This window comes from Mustela lutreola, chromosome 7 (assembly GCF_030435805.1).
Source record: "Mustela lutreola isolate mMusLut2 chromosome 7, mMusLut2.pri, whole genome shotgun sequence".
Classification (NCBI taxonomy): Eukaryota; Metazoa; Chordata; class Mammalia; order Carnivora; family Mustelidae; genus Mustela; species Mustela lutreola.
This window is the reverse complement of record NC_081296.1, coordinates 77,027,042-77,039,890: the sequence shown is the minus strand read 5'-3', so window position 1 is coordinate 77,039,890 and position 12,849 is coordinate 77,027,042. Positions and strand designations below refer to the sequence as shown.

General features: G+C 41.7%; 1 protein-coding gene across 2 annotated transcripts in view; it reads right to left on the bottom strand.

The window, feature by feature from the left end:
* TMOD3 (tropomodulin 3) overlaps positions 1-3,476 on the bottom strand; it is a 77,593-nt gene extending 74,117 nt beyond the window's left edge. Inside the window, exon 1 of one of the 2 annotated variants that reach the window (XM_059181559.1) lies at positions 3,296-3,476. The gene's annotated coding sequence lies outside the window, so the exon portion shown is untranslated. The remainder of the gene's footprint in view (positions 1-3,295) is intronic. The other variant, XM_059181558.1, reaches the window with a different exon arrangement.
* Positions 3,477-12,849: the final 9,373 nt, after the last annotated feature.

Here is a 12,849-nt window from a genome sequence, read left to right as displayed (position 1 = left end):
CCTTAGTGGAGGAGTGTGGGTGAGGAATGACTAGAAAGGGGCATGAGGGAACTTTCTATGGTGATAAAAATGTTTTCTATCTTATTTTGCTAGAAGTTACAGTGTATAAAGTTGTTAGAACTCCTTGAACTGGACACTCAACATATGTGCATTTTATTGAACGTTACTGATAACTCAATAAAAATACAAAGTAGCACTTTGCTTCAAGATACGTTAATCATTTTGTTTCAAATGAAATTCTAGAATATGACATAATAGACAACTACATTTTCAATTATTTGCCACTCTCAATTACTCACATCTTTATTCCTTCATTACTGCAAATACCCAAATGGATTACAGACACAGCTATCAGAATATATGTTCACATTTAATTTTCATAAATAGCAAATTTAGATTGATCCTACACAATTTCAATAGGTACCTAACGGACTGTCAGAAATCCAGTAGACTTTTCTGTTTTCTATAGTATTTTCCTCTCAATATGATCTTATAGCTGTGATTTATAGTTGTGTTGATCTTCTATAAAAATGAGTAAGTGATGGTCCCTGGCTGTTTTGGTTGGTGGAACATGACTGGAACTAGGGACTGCAGGGTATAGAGATTACTTAAAAACAACAACAACAAACCTTAAAACAAACAAACAAAAAGAATAAGTATGATATATAAATCAAATGTCTTCAAGGAAAGTCACTGATATAATATAGATCTGATATAATATATAATATATCACTGATATAATAGAAAATAATGCTTTAGCCACTATGACAGCCTAGAAAATAATGCCCTCCTCAACTATTTTAATCAAGACAGAGCCCATACATATTTAACTTTAAGAACAATTGAAAAGCGGGCGCCTGGGTGGCTCAGTGGGTTAAGCCACTGCCTTCTGCTCAGGTCATGATCTCAGGGTCCTGGGATCGAGTCCCGCATCGGGCTCTCTGCTCAGTGGGGAGTCTGCTTCCTCCTCTCTCTCTCTCTGCCTTCCTTTCTGCTTACTTGTGATCTCTGTCTGTCAAATAAATAAATAAAATCTTTAAAAAAAAAAAAAGAACAATTGAAAAGCAAAAAGCATGATGAATAGTTTGCCAGCTAACTGGAACCATAAAAAATAAGAGCCTAAATAACAAGATTTACTATATTAGTAACATATATTAGTACATCCAACTGATATCTGAAAACCCAGGAGGCCCTTTTCTCCGGTTTTACCAAGTTCTCTTTCATCTTTCTTTCTCATCTTTTCCTCTCCCTCTTTTGGTTTCTATCCCAGTATAGTTTTATCCCCACCGCCTCTCACTCTCCCTATGATATTGCTAACTGATTTTCATACAGTCAGATCGCCCCAGGTTCCAAATAAATTTACAAAATTGTACTGTATTCTATGTAGATTTGTCACATACTCAAAACTGTAGAGAGAGTATAGCCTGAGGGCTACCTTCAGGTGAAGTTATTAACTGCAGAATAATTTGGCCTGGAGGGTAGACCACAAAACTTTAGAATTAGTCATAAAAACATGATTAAAAGAAATTGAGAACTGGGACAGTAACATTCTCAGGAAATCATTTTTGTTCCTTCGGGTCTACCACAGGACTTGGAGTGACAAATGGGGCCAATGTTCCCTGAATGAATAAAATAAATGAATATTAAAAATCAGAGATATTTAGGGCTAGAATAATCTTGGGATCATCTGGTCTAATAACCTTATTTTACTTACTTACTTACTTAATTAAGTTTATTTGACAGAAGGGGGAGAGCATGAGCAGGGGGAGGGGCAGAGGGAGAAGCAGGCTCCCCACTGAGCAAGGCAGAATGGGGGCTGGATCCCAGGACCCTGGAACCATGACCTTAGCGAAAGCAGACCCTTAACCAACTGGGCCACTCAGGTGTCCCTAATAACAAACTCCACACACCTGGATAGCTGGGTAGAGCGCAAGATTCTTGATCTCTGGGTTGTGAATTGAAGCCCCAGGTGAGGAGCAGAGATTACTTAAAAAAAATAAAGAAACAAGAAATTCTCACCAGAGGGAAAGTAAGGAAGCTTATAGAGTTAGAATATACTGAGTTTCGCATTTTAATTCTTTTTTTCTTTCCTAGAAATGAGTTAGAAAGGGGACTGTAAATATAATGACTTCCGACTCTGAAAGAAGGGGAAGGATAAAAGCCAAAGACTAGAAGGAAGAGACTAGCAAAAATAAATGAGGCTGGACAAAACTATTTTTCTAAGCCTAATATATTTTTTGACAGGCCAATTAATTAATCAAACTAATCCTCCAAAAAATTAATCTGAAGGATTCTCAGAAAAAGAAACATGAGCTGCATGAAAATGTTACAAACCAAGGGAGACCGCACAGAGCTAACTTAAATCTCCACAGGCTTATTTCCTGTGCAAGTATGACCTCCTGGGATAAGTTTTACTGCAGTGTTCATTACCAGACGACTTTTGGTTTTAAGAGAAGCCAAGGGCACGTTGGAAATGCGATTCTTAACTAAACACTAAAAAAAAAAAAAAAAAAAAAAGAAAGAAAGAAAGGGAAAGAAAAAAGCTCTTTTCCCATTTGTTTGTAATTAGATTGCAGGCTTGCAGAGGAAACACACCAACTTCATAAGCAGAAATACAACGACCCAGTCACGTCCTCAAAACAAATCAACACACAAACTTCACAGCTGGATCCAGCTGTGCCGCCCAGGAGCCAGGAATTTATTTTAAGGCAGAGGATATAGATCAAAAACGGCAAATCCAAGACAAGCCAGATTTAAACCCCCCTCCCCGCCCGCAAAAGGGTGTGACCTAAGGTTCGTTTTTTTTTTTTTTTTTTTTTTCCCTTTCTCCACTTTCTTTCTAACTTTCAACTAGCAGAAGCCTTTGAAGGAGTGTTGCTGAGAAAGCCTTTTTAAGAGGATCGCCCCTCAGCTACCCCTCCGTGGAGTGGAAGGGGCGGACAGGCACCGCGAGCTCGCGCAGCTTCGGCAGGCGCGGGCTCCGGCGGGAGGGGAAGGGGCCGGTCCCGAACCCGGGGAGGCTGGGCCCCCGAGTGATTCATCAGCAACCGGGGGTTCGCGCGCCTCCAGCGCGGACCACGCCCAGCGCGCCCCACGGCCCCTACCCGGGCCCGTTCGCCCCCCTCAAGCAGCCCCCAATGTCTCCACGCTCCTCCCAAGAGACACCAGTAGGGTTAGGAAAACTGGGCTGGCGGCTGAAGGGCAGCAACCTCTCCCTCCTCAGCCACCATGGCCGGTGCGACTCCCTGCCTGCGCCCGCAGACGGACTTCCTGGAAAGCACCGGGCTGGGCTTACCTAACTGGCTCCCGTTGGGGCCGCCGACCTTCTTCACAGACCCGCGGGAAAGGCCTGTCCCTCGGTTCCCGGGACCCGCCCGTAAGCCTGCTTCTTTCTCCTTGGGAGTTGCCCGACCCACTCGCGGATGCCCCAACCCGACCGCTCTGTCGGTGCTGCTGGTTCCCTCTCCGCTACGGACGCGCGTGCGCACTCCTAGGTTGCGGGGCATCTTGGGAGTTGTAGTTCCGGCAAGGAGGGCGACGCTCTGAGCTGAGCCTGGTTTTTGCAATTTGCAGGATGTTCGGAAGCAGCTGCGGATAGCAAGCCTTACTCCAGCAGGCGACAAGGATCTTTACTAGTGAAAATCTCTACCCTGGACCATTTGGGAGCTATAAACAGCAACTCGAGGCTCTTTGGGATAGAGTTCCTCTTTACTTTGACTATCACTGAAGAGGCATTCAAGGCAGGGCTTATATCCTACCCTTGCTTGTTAATGCAAGGACATGACATCGAGCCCTTTAAGCTCGTCGTGAAAAACTGATAGGAAAGTAAACAAAGGCGAAGTCACAAAAGGGGCAGAAATCACGCAGATGTCATCTCAAGGGCGTAGCGACCCTAGGGATTTCCTTGGGCATGTACAAGGGATGATGTCTCAGCTATAGCCCCTATATACCTGGACAGTTTGGGCCGCAACCCATCTTCCCATTCCAGCCTCAAGCTCTACACCAGGTGGTGAAGCTGGGTTAGTATGAGTGGGAGAAAAAAACAGAAGTGCCGCTCAAAGAAGGGGACTGGGACAGATGGGTAGCCTATAAGGAAGGATGAAGAAAGTGGGAATACCTCAGAGGGTGGTGCTACGGAGGACAATGAAGTGGCTGCCTTTTGTGCAGGGCTCTGTGGAGAGGGAACAGCAAAGCCTTCCGTTCATTGGTAGTTGCTCATTGGTAATTTTTCTGTCCTGCTCTTCATGACTAAACCATTCCCAGGAGTCATGCTCGGCTTTGATACACCATCTTTGAAGAATGCAACCAGGAAGAGGACGAAGTGCCTGCTTGAGGGTACATTCTAGCTACTCCTAGTGTGGAAACCGACTAACGGTTAATCCTCCCTGTCATTTACGTGTTCCCTTCAGAGCAGGAAGCACCCTAGGTAAAGTAAACACCCTGGAATTTCATGCTAGTTGTATCCATTAATCCCTGAAATGAAAACCACTCATGATTTGGAGTTTTTAAGGAAAAAAAAACCCTTGTAGGATGCAAGTACTCTTAGAACACCGTTGACATTAAATCTCATAGCCACTACACCTTATTTTCTGTAGCATTTTAGTGTTTATGGATTTCTCCAATATTCTTGGATATAGCAGCTTTCTGAGAGCAACATCCTACAGAATTCAGGTTCAACTAATATTGAGTACTTAATCCACACCACGCACTGTAACAGCACATTTATTTCATCCAATCCTCCAAATAACCCTACAAAGAATATATTTGTATCTTCCATTTCTACAGAGGAGAAAGCTAAGACTCAGAAAAGTTAAGTAATTTGCACAAAGTCACACAATCATAATTGGAGATCCAGAAATAAAGCACAGGATTCCTGATTCAAATTCTAGCATGCTTTCCACTGTTGATCAGACTGATGTATCTCCTAAACTCATCAAATTCTTGAAGGTAATATAATCTGTGACTGTGTCCACTGTACATGAAAAGAATTCTCTCACACAGTCCAGGAACATTGTACTCTGACTGGATAAGAGATTCATTTGATCTGGATTCATTTGATAGTTCTATATTTCATTATATATTAATATATAGGAATTTTGGCTTACCAGCAAGTGTCCTATAATTTCCTCTAACACCTCTGGGGCATCACTCCTGGGAAAACTGACAAAATTTCCTGAATAAGTTGAGTTCTTGAACAAGCAAAGCAGACTACAGCCGTTGAGATATAGTTTGTGTCTTTAGGCATGGAGGGCTTTTAATTCAGTATCTGATAACCTATGACACGTTTCTTCTCTGGTCTTCCAATATGGGGTGCTAAGAATACCTTCAATGTATTTTATCCTTTTCTCTCTCTCTCTCTCTCTCTCTCTTTTAAGAGAGAGAGAGCACACATGTGCATGGGGGAGGTATAGAGGGAGACAGAGAATCTCAAGCAGGCTCCACACTAAGCTGAGCGCAGAGCCCCATACAGGGCTCAAACTCATAACCCTGAGATCATGACCTGAGCTGAAATCAACAGTTGAACACTTAACCAAATGAGCAACCCAGGGGCCCTTGTATTTTCTCTTTTAGATAAGTTACTAATTTAAAATTTTTCCCAACAAGTGTCTAAAAGTTGCTTTTTCTAAAATAATGTGATTCAGAGCTGGTTTTTTCCCCCTTTCCTCAGACAAACATTAACGTATTATAACCACAGGGCTCACAGACATGAATCTCCTAACCCCATGTGATTTAAATATTACATATGAGTGTGGGGGCGGGGGAACAGCTGGGTGGTACAGTCAGTGACTCTTGGTTTTGGCTCAGGTCTTGATCTCAGGGTCATGAGATAGAGACCCGAGTGGTGCTCCACGCTGAACACAGAGTCTGCTGAACAGAGTCTGCTAAAGTTTCTCTTTCTCCCTCACCCTGCCTTATGCTCTCTTTAAAGTAAAAAAAATCTTTAAAAAATAATTTTAATACTACACATGGGACCAGTGGTGTTAACAATCATATCCTGGTGTTGAATAAAACTAAAAAATAGAATGTGCTTCCACTGCTGTGATTCTCCACACTGTTTCTGATTTAAAAACAAATGAGATCATGTCACCTTCCTGCTCCAAACTACTCATGGCCTCTCAACACATTTTGAATAAATCCCCAAGTTCTTATGTGACTTTTTTGTTTCCTACTATACTCTCTCTGCTCTGCTCCAGTACCCTGGTTTCCTAGAGGTTTCTCCATATTGCCAAGTACATTCCCACCTCAAGATCTTTGCACTACACCGAAGAATGCTTTTCCTTCCAAATACTCATGGCTCGTGCCATCATTTTAATGAAGGTTCTGCTCAAGTGTCACCTCCTCTGGTCATCCTAGCTTGCCTTCCTCTCCTTTCCTTACTGTCTTTGGAGCACTTGTCACTACCTAATATCATCTTGCTTGTATACTCAGTGTAAGCTCATGGAAGGCTTTGTGTTGTTTACCCTTCTATCCTTGCATCTGCTACAGTGCCTGACACAGACTGGAGATTCAATAAATATGTGTAAATATGAATATTGAATCCTTCCCTCCTCCTCTTCTCAGTTGCGGACACAGAACAAGAGGGTTTGCCTGTAAATGCCAGCCAGTGACCTCATGCAGATATAAACACCAGCTGTGAGAGGGTTGGTTCCACAGGACAAGACACAGTGAAGCTCATCCTGAAATGGAGACAGAGCTCTCTTTTAAAAGAGACTATGCTTGGGTGCCTGGGTGGCTCAGTGGGTTAAGCCACTGCCTTTGGCTCCGGTCATGGTCTCAGGGTCCTGGGATCGGGCCCCACATTGGGCCCCGCATCAGCTGTCTGCTCAGCAGAGAGCCTGCTTCCTCTTCTCTCTCTGCCTGCCTCTCTGCCTGCTTGTGATCTCTCTCTGTCAAATAAATAAATAAAACCTTAAAAAAAAAAAAAAGATTATGCTTTGGGGCACCTGGATGGCTCAGTCACTGTCTGCCTTTGGCTCAGGATCCTGGGATCGAGCCCCGCATGGGGCTCTCTGCTCAGCGGGAAGCTTGCTTCTCCCTCTCCCACTCCTCCTGCTCACATTCCTTCTCCTGCTCTCTTTCTCTCTGTCAAATAAATAAATAAAAATCTAAAAAATAAAAGACTATGTTTTATGTGTTGTCATTAGTAGCTTACAGTTAGCAAAACACATTCTTAAGAGAAAAAGAAAAGGAAAACCCTACAAATTAGATTGATATACATAAGTGAAAAGATAGAGCCACTGAAGTCCTGTGGTAGATTGAGATATTTTCCCCAAATATTGGCTCTCCTCTACAGGACAGAACAGCCCTACCCACTGCTGTGTGACTTGCAATGTCCTATAGACATTTTCATGCTTGGCTATAATCTGGTAATACATTTTTCCTTCTTTCTTCACACAGATCTTGTTATACTGCAATCTCAAAGCTTATATACGTGGACCTTTTTTTGAGCCAATGAGATGTGAGTGGAAGGGACAACAGGACAGCTCTGAATAGAAGCTTTCAGAGTCATTGGTATTTCTGGGGTGCCTAACCAGTCGGTTAAGCATCTGCCTTTCATGATCATGATCCTGGGGTCCTGGGATCAAGCCCTGCATCAAGCTCTCTGCTTGGGGAGGAGTCTGCTTCTCCCTCTTCTCACTCTCCCTCTGTGCAAGCTCTCTCTCAAGTAAATAAATAAAATCTTTAAAAAAAAAATCACTGGTGTTTCCCACTAGTATGCTTACTCTCTCTCTCCAGGAGGAGTGTGACATATCCCAAATGGCAGTTGGTCCACCTGCCTGGGTTGTAGAATGAGAAGTCACATGGGGCGGGGCCTGAGATAGACACAGGTGCTGACATGTAATGTGCACAAGAAGTAAACTGAGATCCAGGTTTGTTTTTTCCTAGACACTCACCTAGCAAGAGCTGACTGCTGCACTGCCTATTCGATGAAAGGCAATAGAAACAGAAGAGGTATGGCAACCCTTCCCCATGCAGTGAATCCCACTTTGAATAATGGAAAACGGGAAGTTCAGCCTACTGTCAAGAACAAATCTGAGACTGTTAAGTAAAATACATGAATGAGGGACAGAGTATGGTTCCTATTAGTTTTCGGGGTTTGGTTAGAGTGAATGTGATTGTTAAAATGTCACTGTAACTCTACTTAATGTACTATAAGCCCTAATTACTGTTATCTTTAAACTTCCAGCCAGGGACATGGGGGTGGCTCAGTCGGTTAAGTGTCTATCACTGGCTCAGGTCATGATCCCAGAGTCCTGGGATCGAGCCCTCCATCGGGATCCCTGATCAGCAGGGAGCCTGCTTCTCCCTTTGCCTGCTACTTCCTCTATTTGTGCTCTTTCTCTCTGTGTCGAATAAATAAATTTTTAAAAATAAATGAATGAATGAATAAGCTTCCAGCCAGAGTAACTCATAAAGCATGTCATACTGACTCAATATATGCAAATCAACACCAGCAGCACTGATATATTTATGCATTCTTTTAAACATACACATATAAATTAAATATCTTATTTATTTATTTGAAGGAGAGCAAGAGAGGGAGCAGGAGTGTGGCAGGGGGAGGGGCTGAGACTGAGAGAGAAGCTGGCTCCACGCAGGGCTCCATGCTGGACTCAATCCCAGGACCCTGTGATCATTACCTGAGCCAGAGGCAGATGCTTAACTGACTGAGCCACCCAGGCACCCCTTAAATGTGTATTTTATAGGAGAGCTAAGAAAACTTAAGCTAAAGACGTAAACTTGAAACTAAGAGGTAAGGATTTCATTCTGGGAGCTTGGAGTTGGTTAAAGTGGGAGGTAGGAATCAGAGAATACAAACACCAAGGTTGGGACATACAATTTTATAGAAAGGATTTAAGTAAACTCTATTTTTTTTTCAAGCAAGCTCTTTAGCTTGAAATGTTCTTACCTATCACTCACCTCTGTCAGCTAGAAGCTTTCTTGTGTTTCCTTGTCCATCTCAAATGCCTCTTTCTACCTCCAACTTCCCTAATGCCATCAGCTGGAATTAATTTTGCTGTTCCTCTTATTTTCATATCCTATTATGCCTTCACCGGAGGTGCATTGAATATACATCTCAGCCACACACCAAAGAGCTGAGAACTAAAATTTTCAGTTGAAGCCAAGGTTGCTGGAAAATATCACTACCAACGAATAATAATAATACTTACCAATAATTAGTACACAAATAAACCTCAAATTTTATGCCAAAAGTTAATTATTTTAATATTATTATGTAAAATATTAGTGCTAAAATGGTGAAGTTTTACACTGTAGTACAGAAACAATAATTTCCCAGCATTGTCAGCTGTTAAGACTCATCTGCAGACACTATAGAGTCAAATTCAGCTGATGTAAGGGGATGAACAAGATCCATGTCCTAAATGGAATTAAGTAAGAATTAAATTCTGATTTGTTTTTTTTTTTAATTTTATTCATTTATTTGACAGACAGAGATCACAAGTAGGCAGAGAGGCAGGCAGAGAGAGAGGGAAGCAGAGAGCATGTCATACTGAGCAGAGAGCCCCATGAGGGACTCGATCCCAGGACCCTGCTGAGCAGAGAGCCCCATGAGAGACTCGATCCCAGGACCCCGAGACCACGACCCCAGCCGAAGGGAGAGGCCCAACCCACTGAGCCACCCAGGCGCCCCTAAATTCTAGTTTTAAATTATAAACGCTGGTTATACCAAACACTTCCACAAAGAACAGAGTTATCATATGAAGTAACTTCTATTTATGCTTCCTTATATTGTTTAAATTTTTATAAACATTTGCTGACTAAAAAACATTTACTCTTCTTCCTATGTTATCTAGGTAATGCATTCTCTGTATTTGTAGTTACTGTCATTTATCTACTTGAAAGTTGTTAATGATTTTTAATCATTTTGAATTGATTATTAAATTAGTTTTGAACATAAACCTTTCACAATCAGCAGTTATTATAGCATTTTACGTACCAATAATTAGTACATATTTATACCTACATAAATTTTGACAAATAAATAATACAGAGATTTTTCACTCAGATTATATCTAGAACAGTTGCCTATATCTGAAAATGATTATTCATATAATAAAAGCAAATCCAAGTTACATACTTAGTTCTTATCAATGATACTGTTGACTGATTAGCCATATGAATAAACTTTATAGGGGTCCCTGGGTGGCTCAGTTGGTTGGGCACCTACCTTCAGCTTGGGTCATGATCCCAGAGTCTAGAGATGATTCCCACATCAGGCTCCCTGCTCAGGGGAGAGCCTGCTTCTCCCTCTGCCCCTCTCCCCACTTGTGCACACTCTCTCTCTCATAAATAAAATCTTAAAAAAAAGAATAACCTTTATAAACACATAAATACTTCCATGCCAAGGTTCAACGATAATGGAAATAATATCAAAGTACACATTCTAAAAGCTGAGGCCCAGAGCCCAAGACAAATAGATTTTTTTTTTTAAGATTATTTATTTGAGAGAGAGAGTGTGCCAGAGAGAGAAGGCACGAGCAGGGGAGGGGCAGAGGGAGAGAGAGAAGCAGACTCACCACTGAGCGGGGAGCCCGATGAGGGCTTGTTCCCAGGACCCTGAGATTACAACCTGAGCCAAAGGCAGACGCTTAACCAACTGAGCCACACAGGTGCCCAAATAGGAGACTTTTGGCCAAATGTCAAGATTCTTTGTCTAATGTGACTTAAGATAGAGTTAGCTTTTAGGTAGGACATTCTACTTCTTATTTGCAGTTAAGCTTTTAGCCAAGACCAAAGTCTCTATCTACACAGATGGCAGTTGAGTCATATTTTTCCCATTCTATCTTCCGTAGTTTATTTTTTTGGATTAAAAATTGACAACTACATTGTTACTTGTATTAAATTTTACCTGATTATATACAGGCCAGGCTTAGACTTTGGCCTGTCCAGATATTTTTGCACTTCTCAAAGAATTCCTCATTCCTTTGAAGACTTGGTATTCTAGCAATATACCTCTAAATTCCTGATGAACTGCTGATCAGAACATATCAAGGAAAGAGCTGTATGGCGGCTACTAAGCCCTTCTGTTTGAAATTCTTCCATTCGTCAGCATTTACTTATGATTAAGAGTCAAGAAAGATTGTTTAAAACAGTCATTTCACTATTTCGTTTCACTATTATGCAACCCACATTTCTCAAGGATGTTGCGAGACTCTGTCAAATGTCTTGCTGAAAATTACAGTGTGTTCTTTTCCCTGGACTCTCATGATTTTCGATTTTCTCTAAATGAATCTGTGCTCCATCTTAAAGACCACTGTTTCATTTCTAAGTGCCTAAAAACGACTAAAGCACTAAAAGTAACACTAAAATTTTGCTGAGGATTGGTAAGTTGAGGGAGTGTGTGTTGGGGGAGGAGGTTCTCCAAATTGTAGACCTACAAATTGTAGTTCTTTTGAATCACGAAGCTGCCTGATTTTCCCATTTCATCTCCTTAGGTTGTTTGGGCCCCCTGCACAGCCCACTCTCAGTCAAGAACACTTACATCTAATTCCTCCTACTGAGATCCTGTGACCTGTGGGACACCTGCTGGAGGCTGTGGGCGTCTCATCATGTTCCCTGGCTGGTGGAACCAGGACATGGGTAAGTACTGGGGCAGAGGAGGCATGGGACACTACTTCTCATAGCCATAAGAGGAAGGCTGAATAATCAATCTGAGAGAAGGAGGTCCCTCACAGAGTCAAGCCCAGCACAAGACAGACCCACAAGTCAAGGAGTTGCTCCTGAATCCAGACTGCCAAAAGCCAAGGAGGGTACCAAGAAAGCAGAGCAGGTACAAACAAATGAAAACATCAAGGAAGAGACAAGAAGCAGAGCTAAATGATAGGGCACGTTAGGAGTAACTCCTGAGTCAGCTCTATCTTGTTTATATTCAATTACTGGAGTGAGGAGGGAGGGCTTGTTTGCCAGAAGGCTTTGACAGTAGAAACACAAAAATAACTAAGAGTCCTGCTTAAATTCCTGACATTGTCAACATAAAAGGGACAGCTTTATTGGCACTAATATTCATGGATATTTAAGTTACAGTTTAGGATAGTAATACCACATGCCTTCTACATGTCAGGCACTGTCCTAAGTGTTTTACACATTAATCCTCATAACAGTACTACTGTCACTACTGTCACGTAGGATTATGATTCCTATTATACGGGTGAAGAAATGGAGGCTATGAAATCTATACAAATTTATATAACAAATGAGATTTGAGCTAGGCAAGTTGGACTTCAAAGTGCATATTTGAAATTCCTATTCATTAAAGGCCCACAGCCTGAAGGAGTCCTTTAAACAAAATAATTACTGTACTTGTGCACAAGAAGGTGTGGAACAGCAAAAAAAGAAGTTACACATAGGCCCTCTGTGTTTTTTCTTGGACCTTTCCAACAGTCTAAGTGACAAAGAGGGTAGAGTTCAGCAGGAGGACAGGAAAAAAAGGCTTTCCTTTTTTTCCAGGGCAAATCTTTATAACTTTGCTATTTTTAGTGTTCTAGGCTACCAATCCCAGCATAGCTTTTTAAAAACCCACACAAACCCTAAATCCAAAGTTAACATAAGAAAATCAAGGTAAAACAATGAACCCATTGGGATTATCTATATTCCTGCTCCCATTTATTCTAACAATTTTTAACTGTTTAGCCAAGTGTGTGCATATTTTAGTATGGGTTTTTTCCCTCTCTGGCTACTTCTCATTGTCCATACTTCTTATCTTCTTCATAATAAGGACACTTTATAGTCCTTTCTGAAAATGTACTCGTCTAATATGAGAACACAGTGCCAACTATTCATTTTAAAGAGAAAACCTGTCTAAACATTAGCCAGATTAAATCAGTC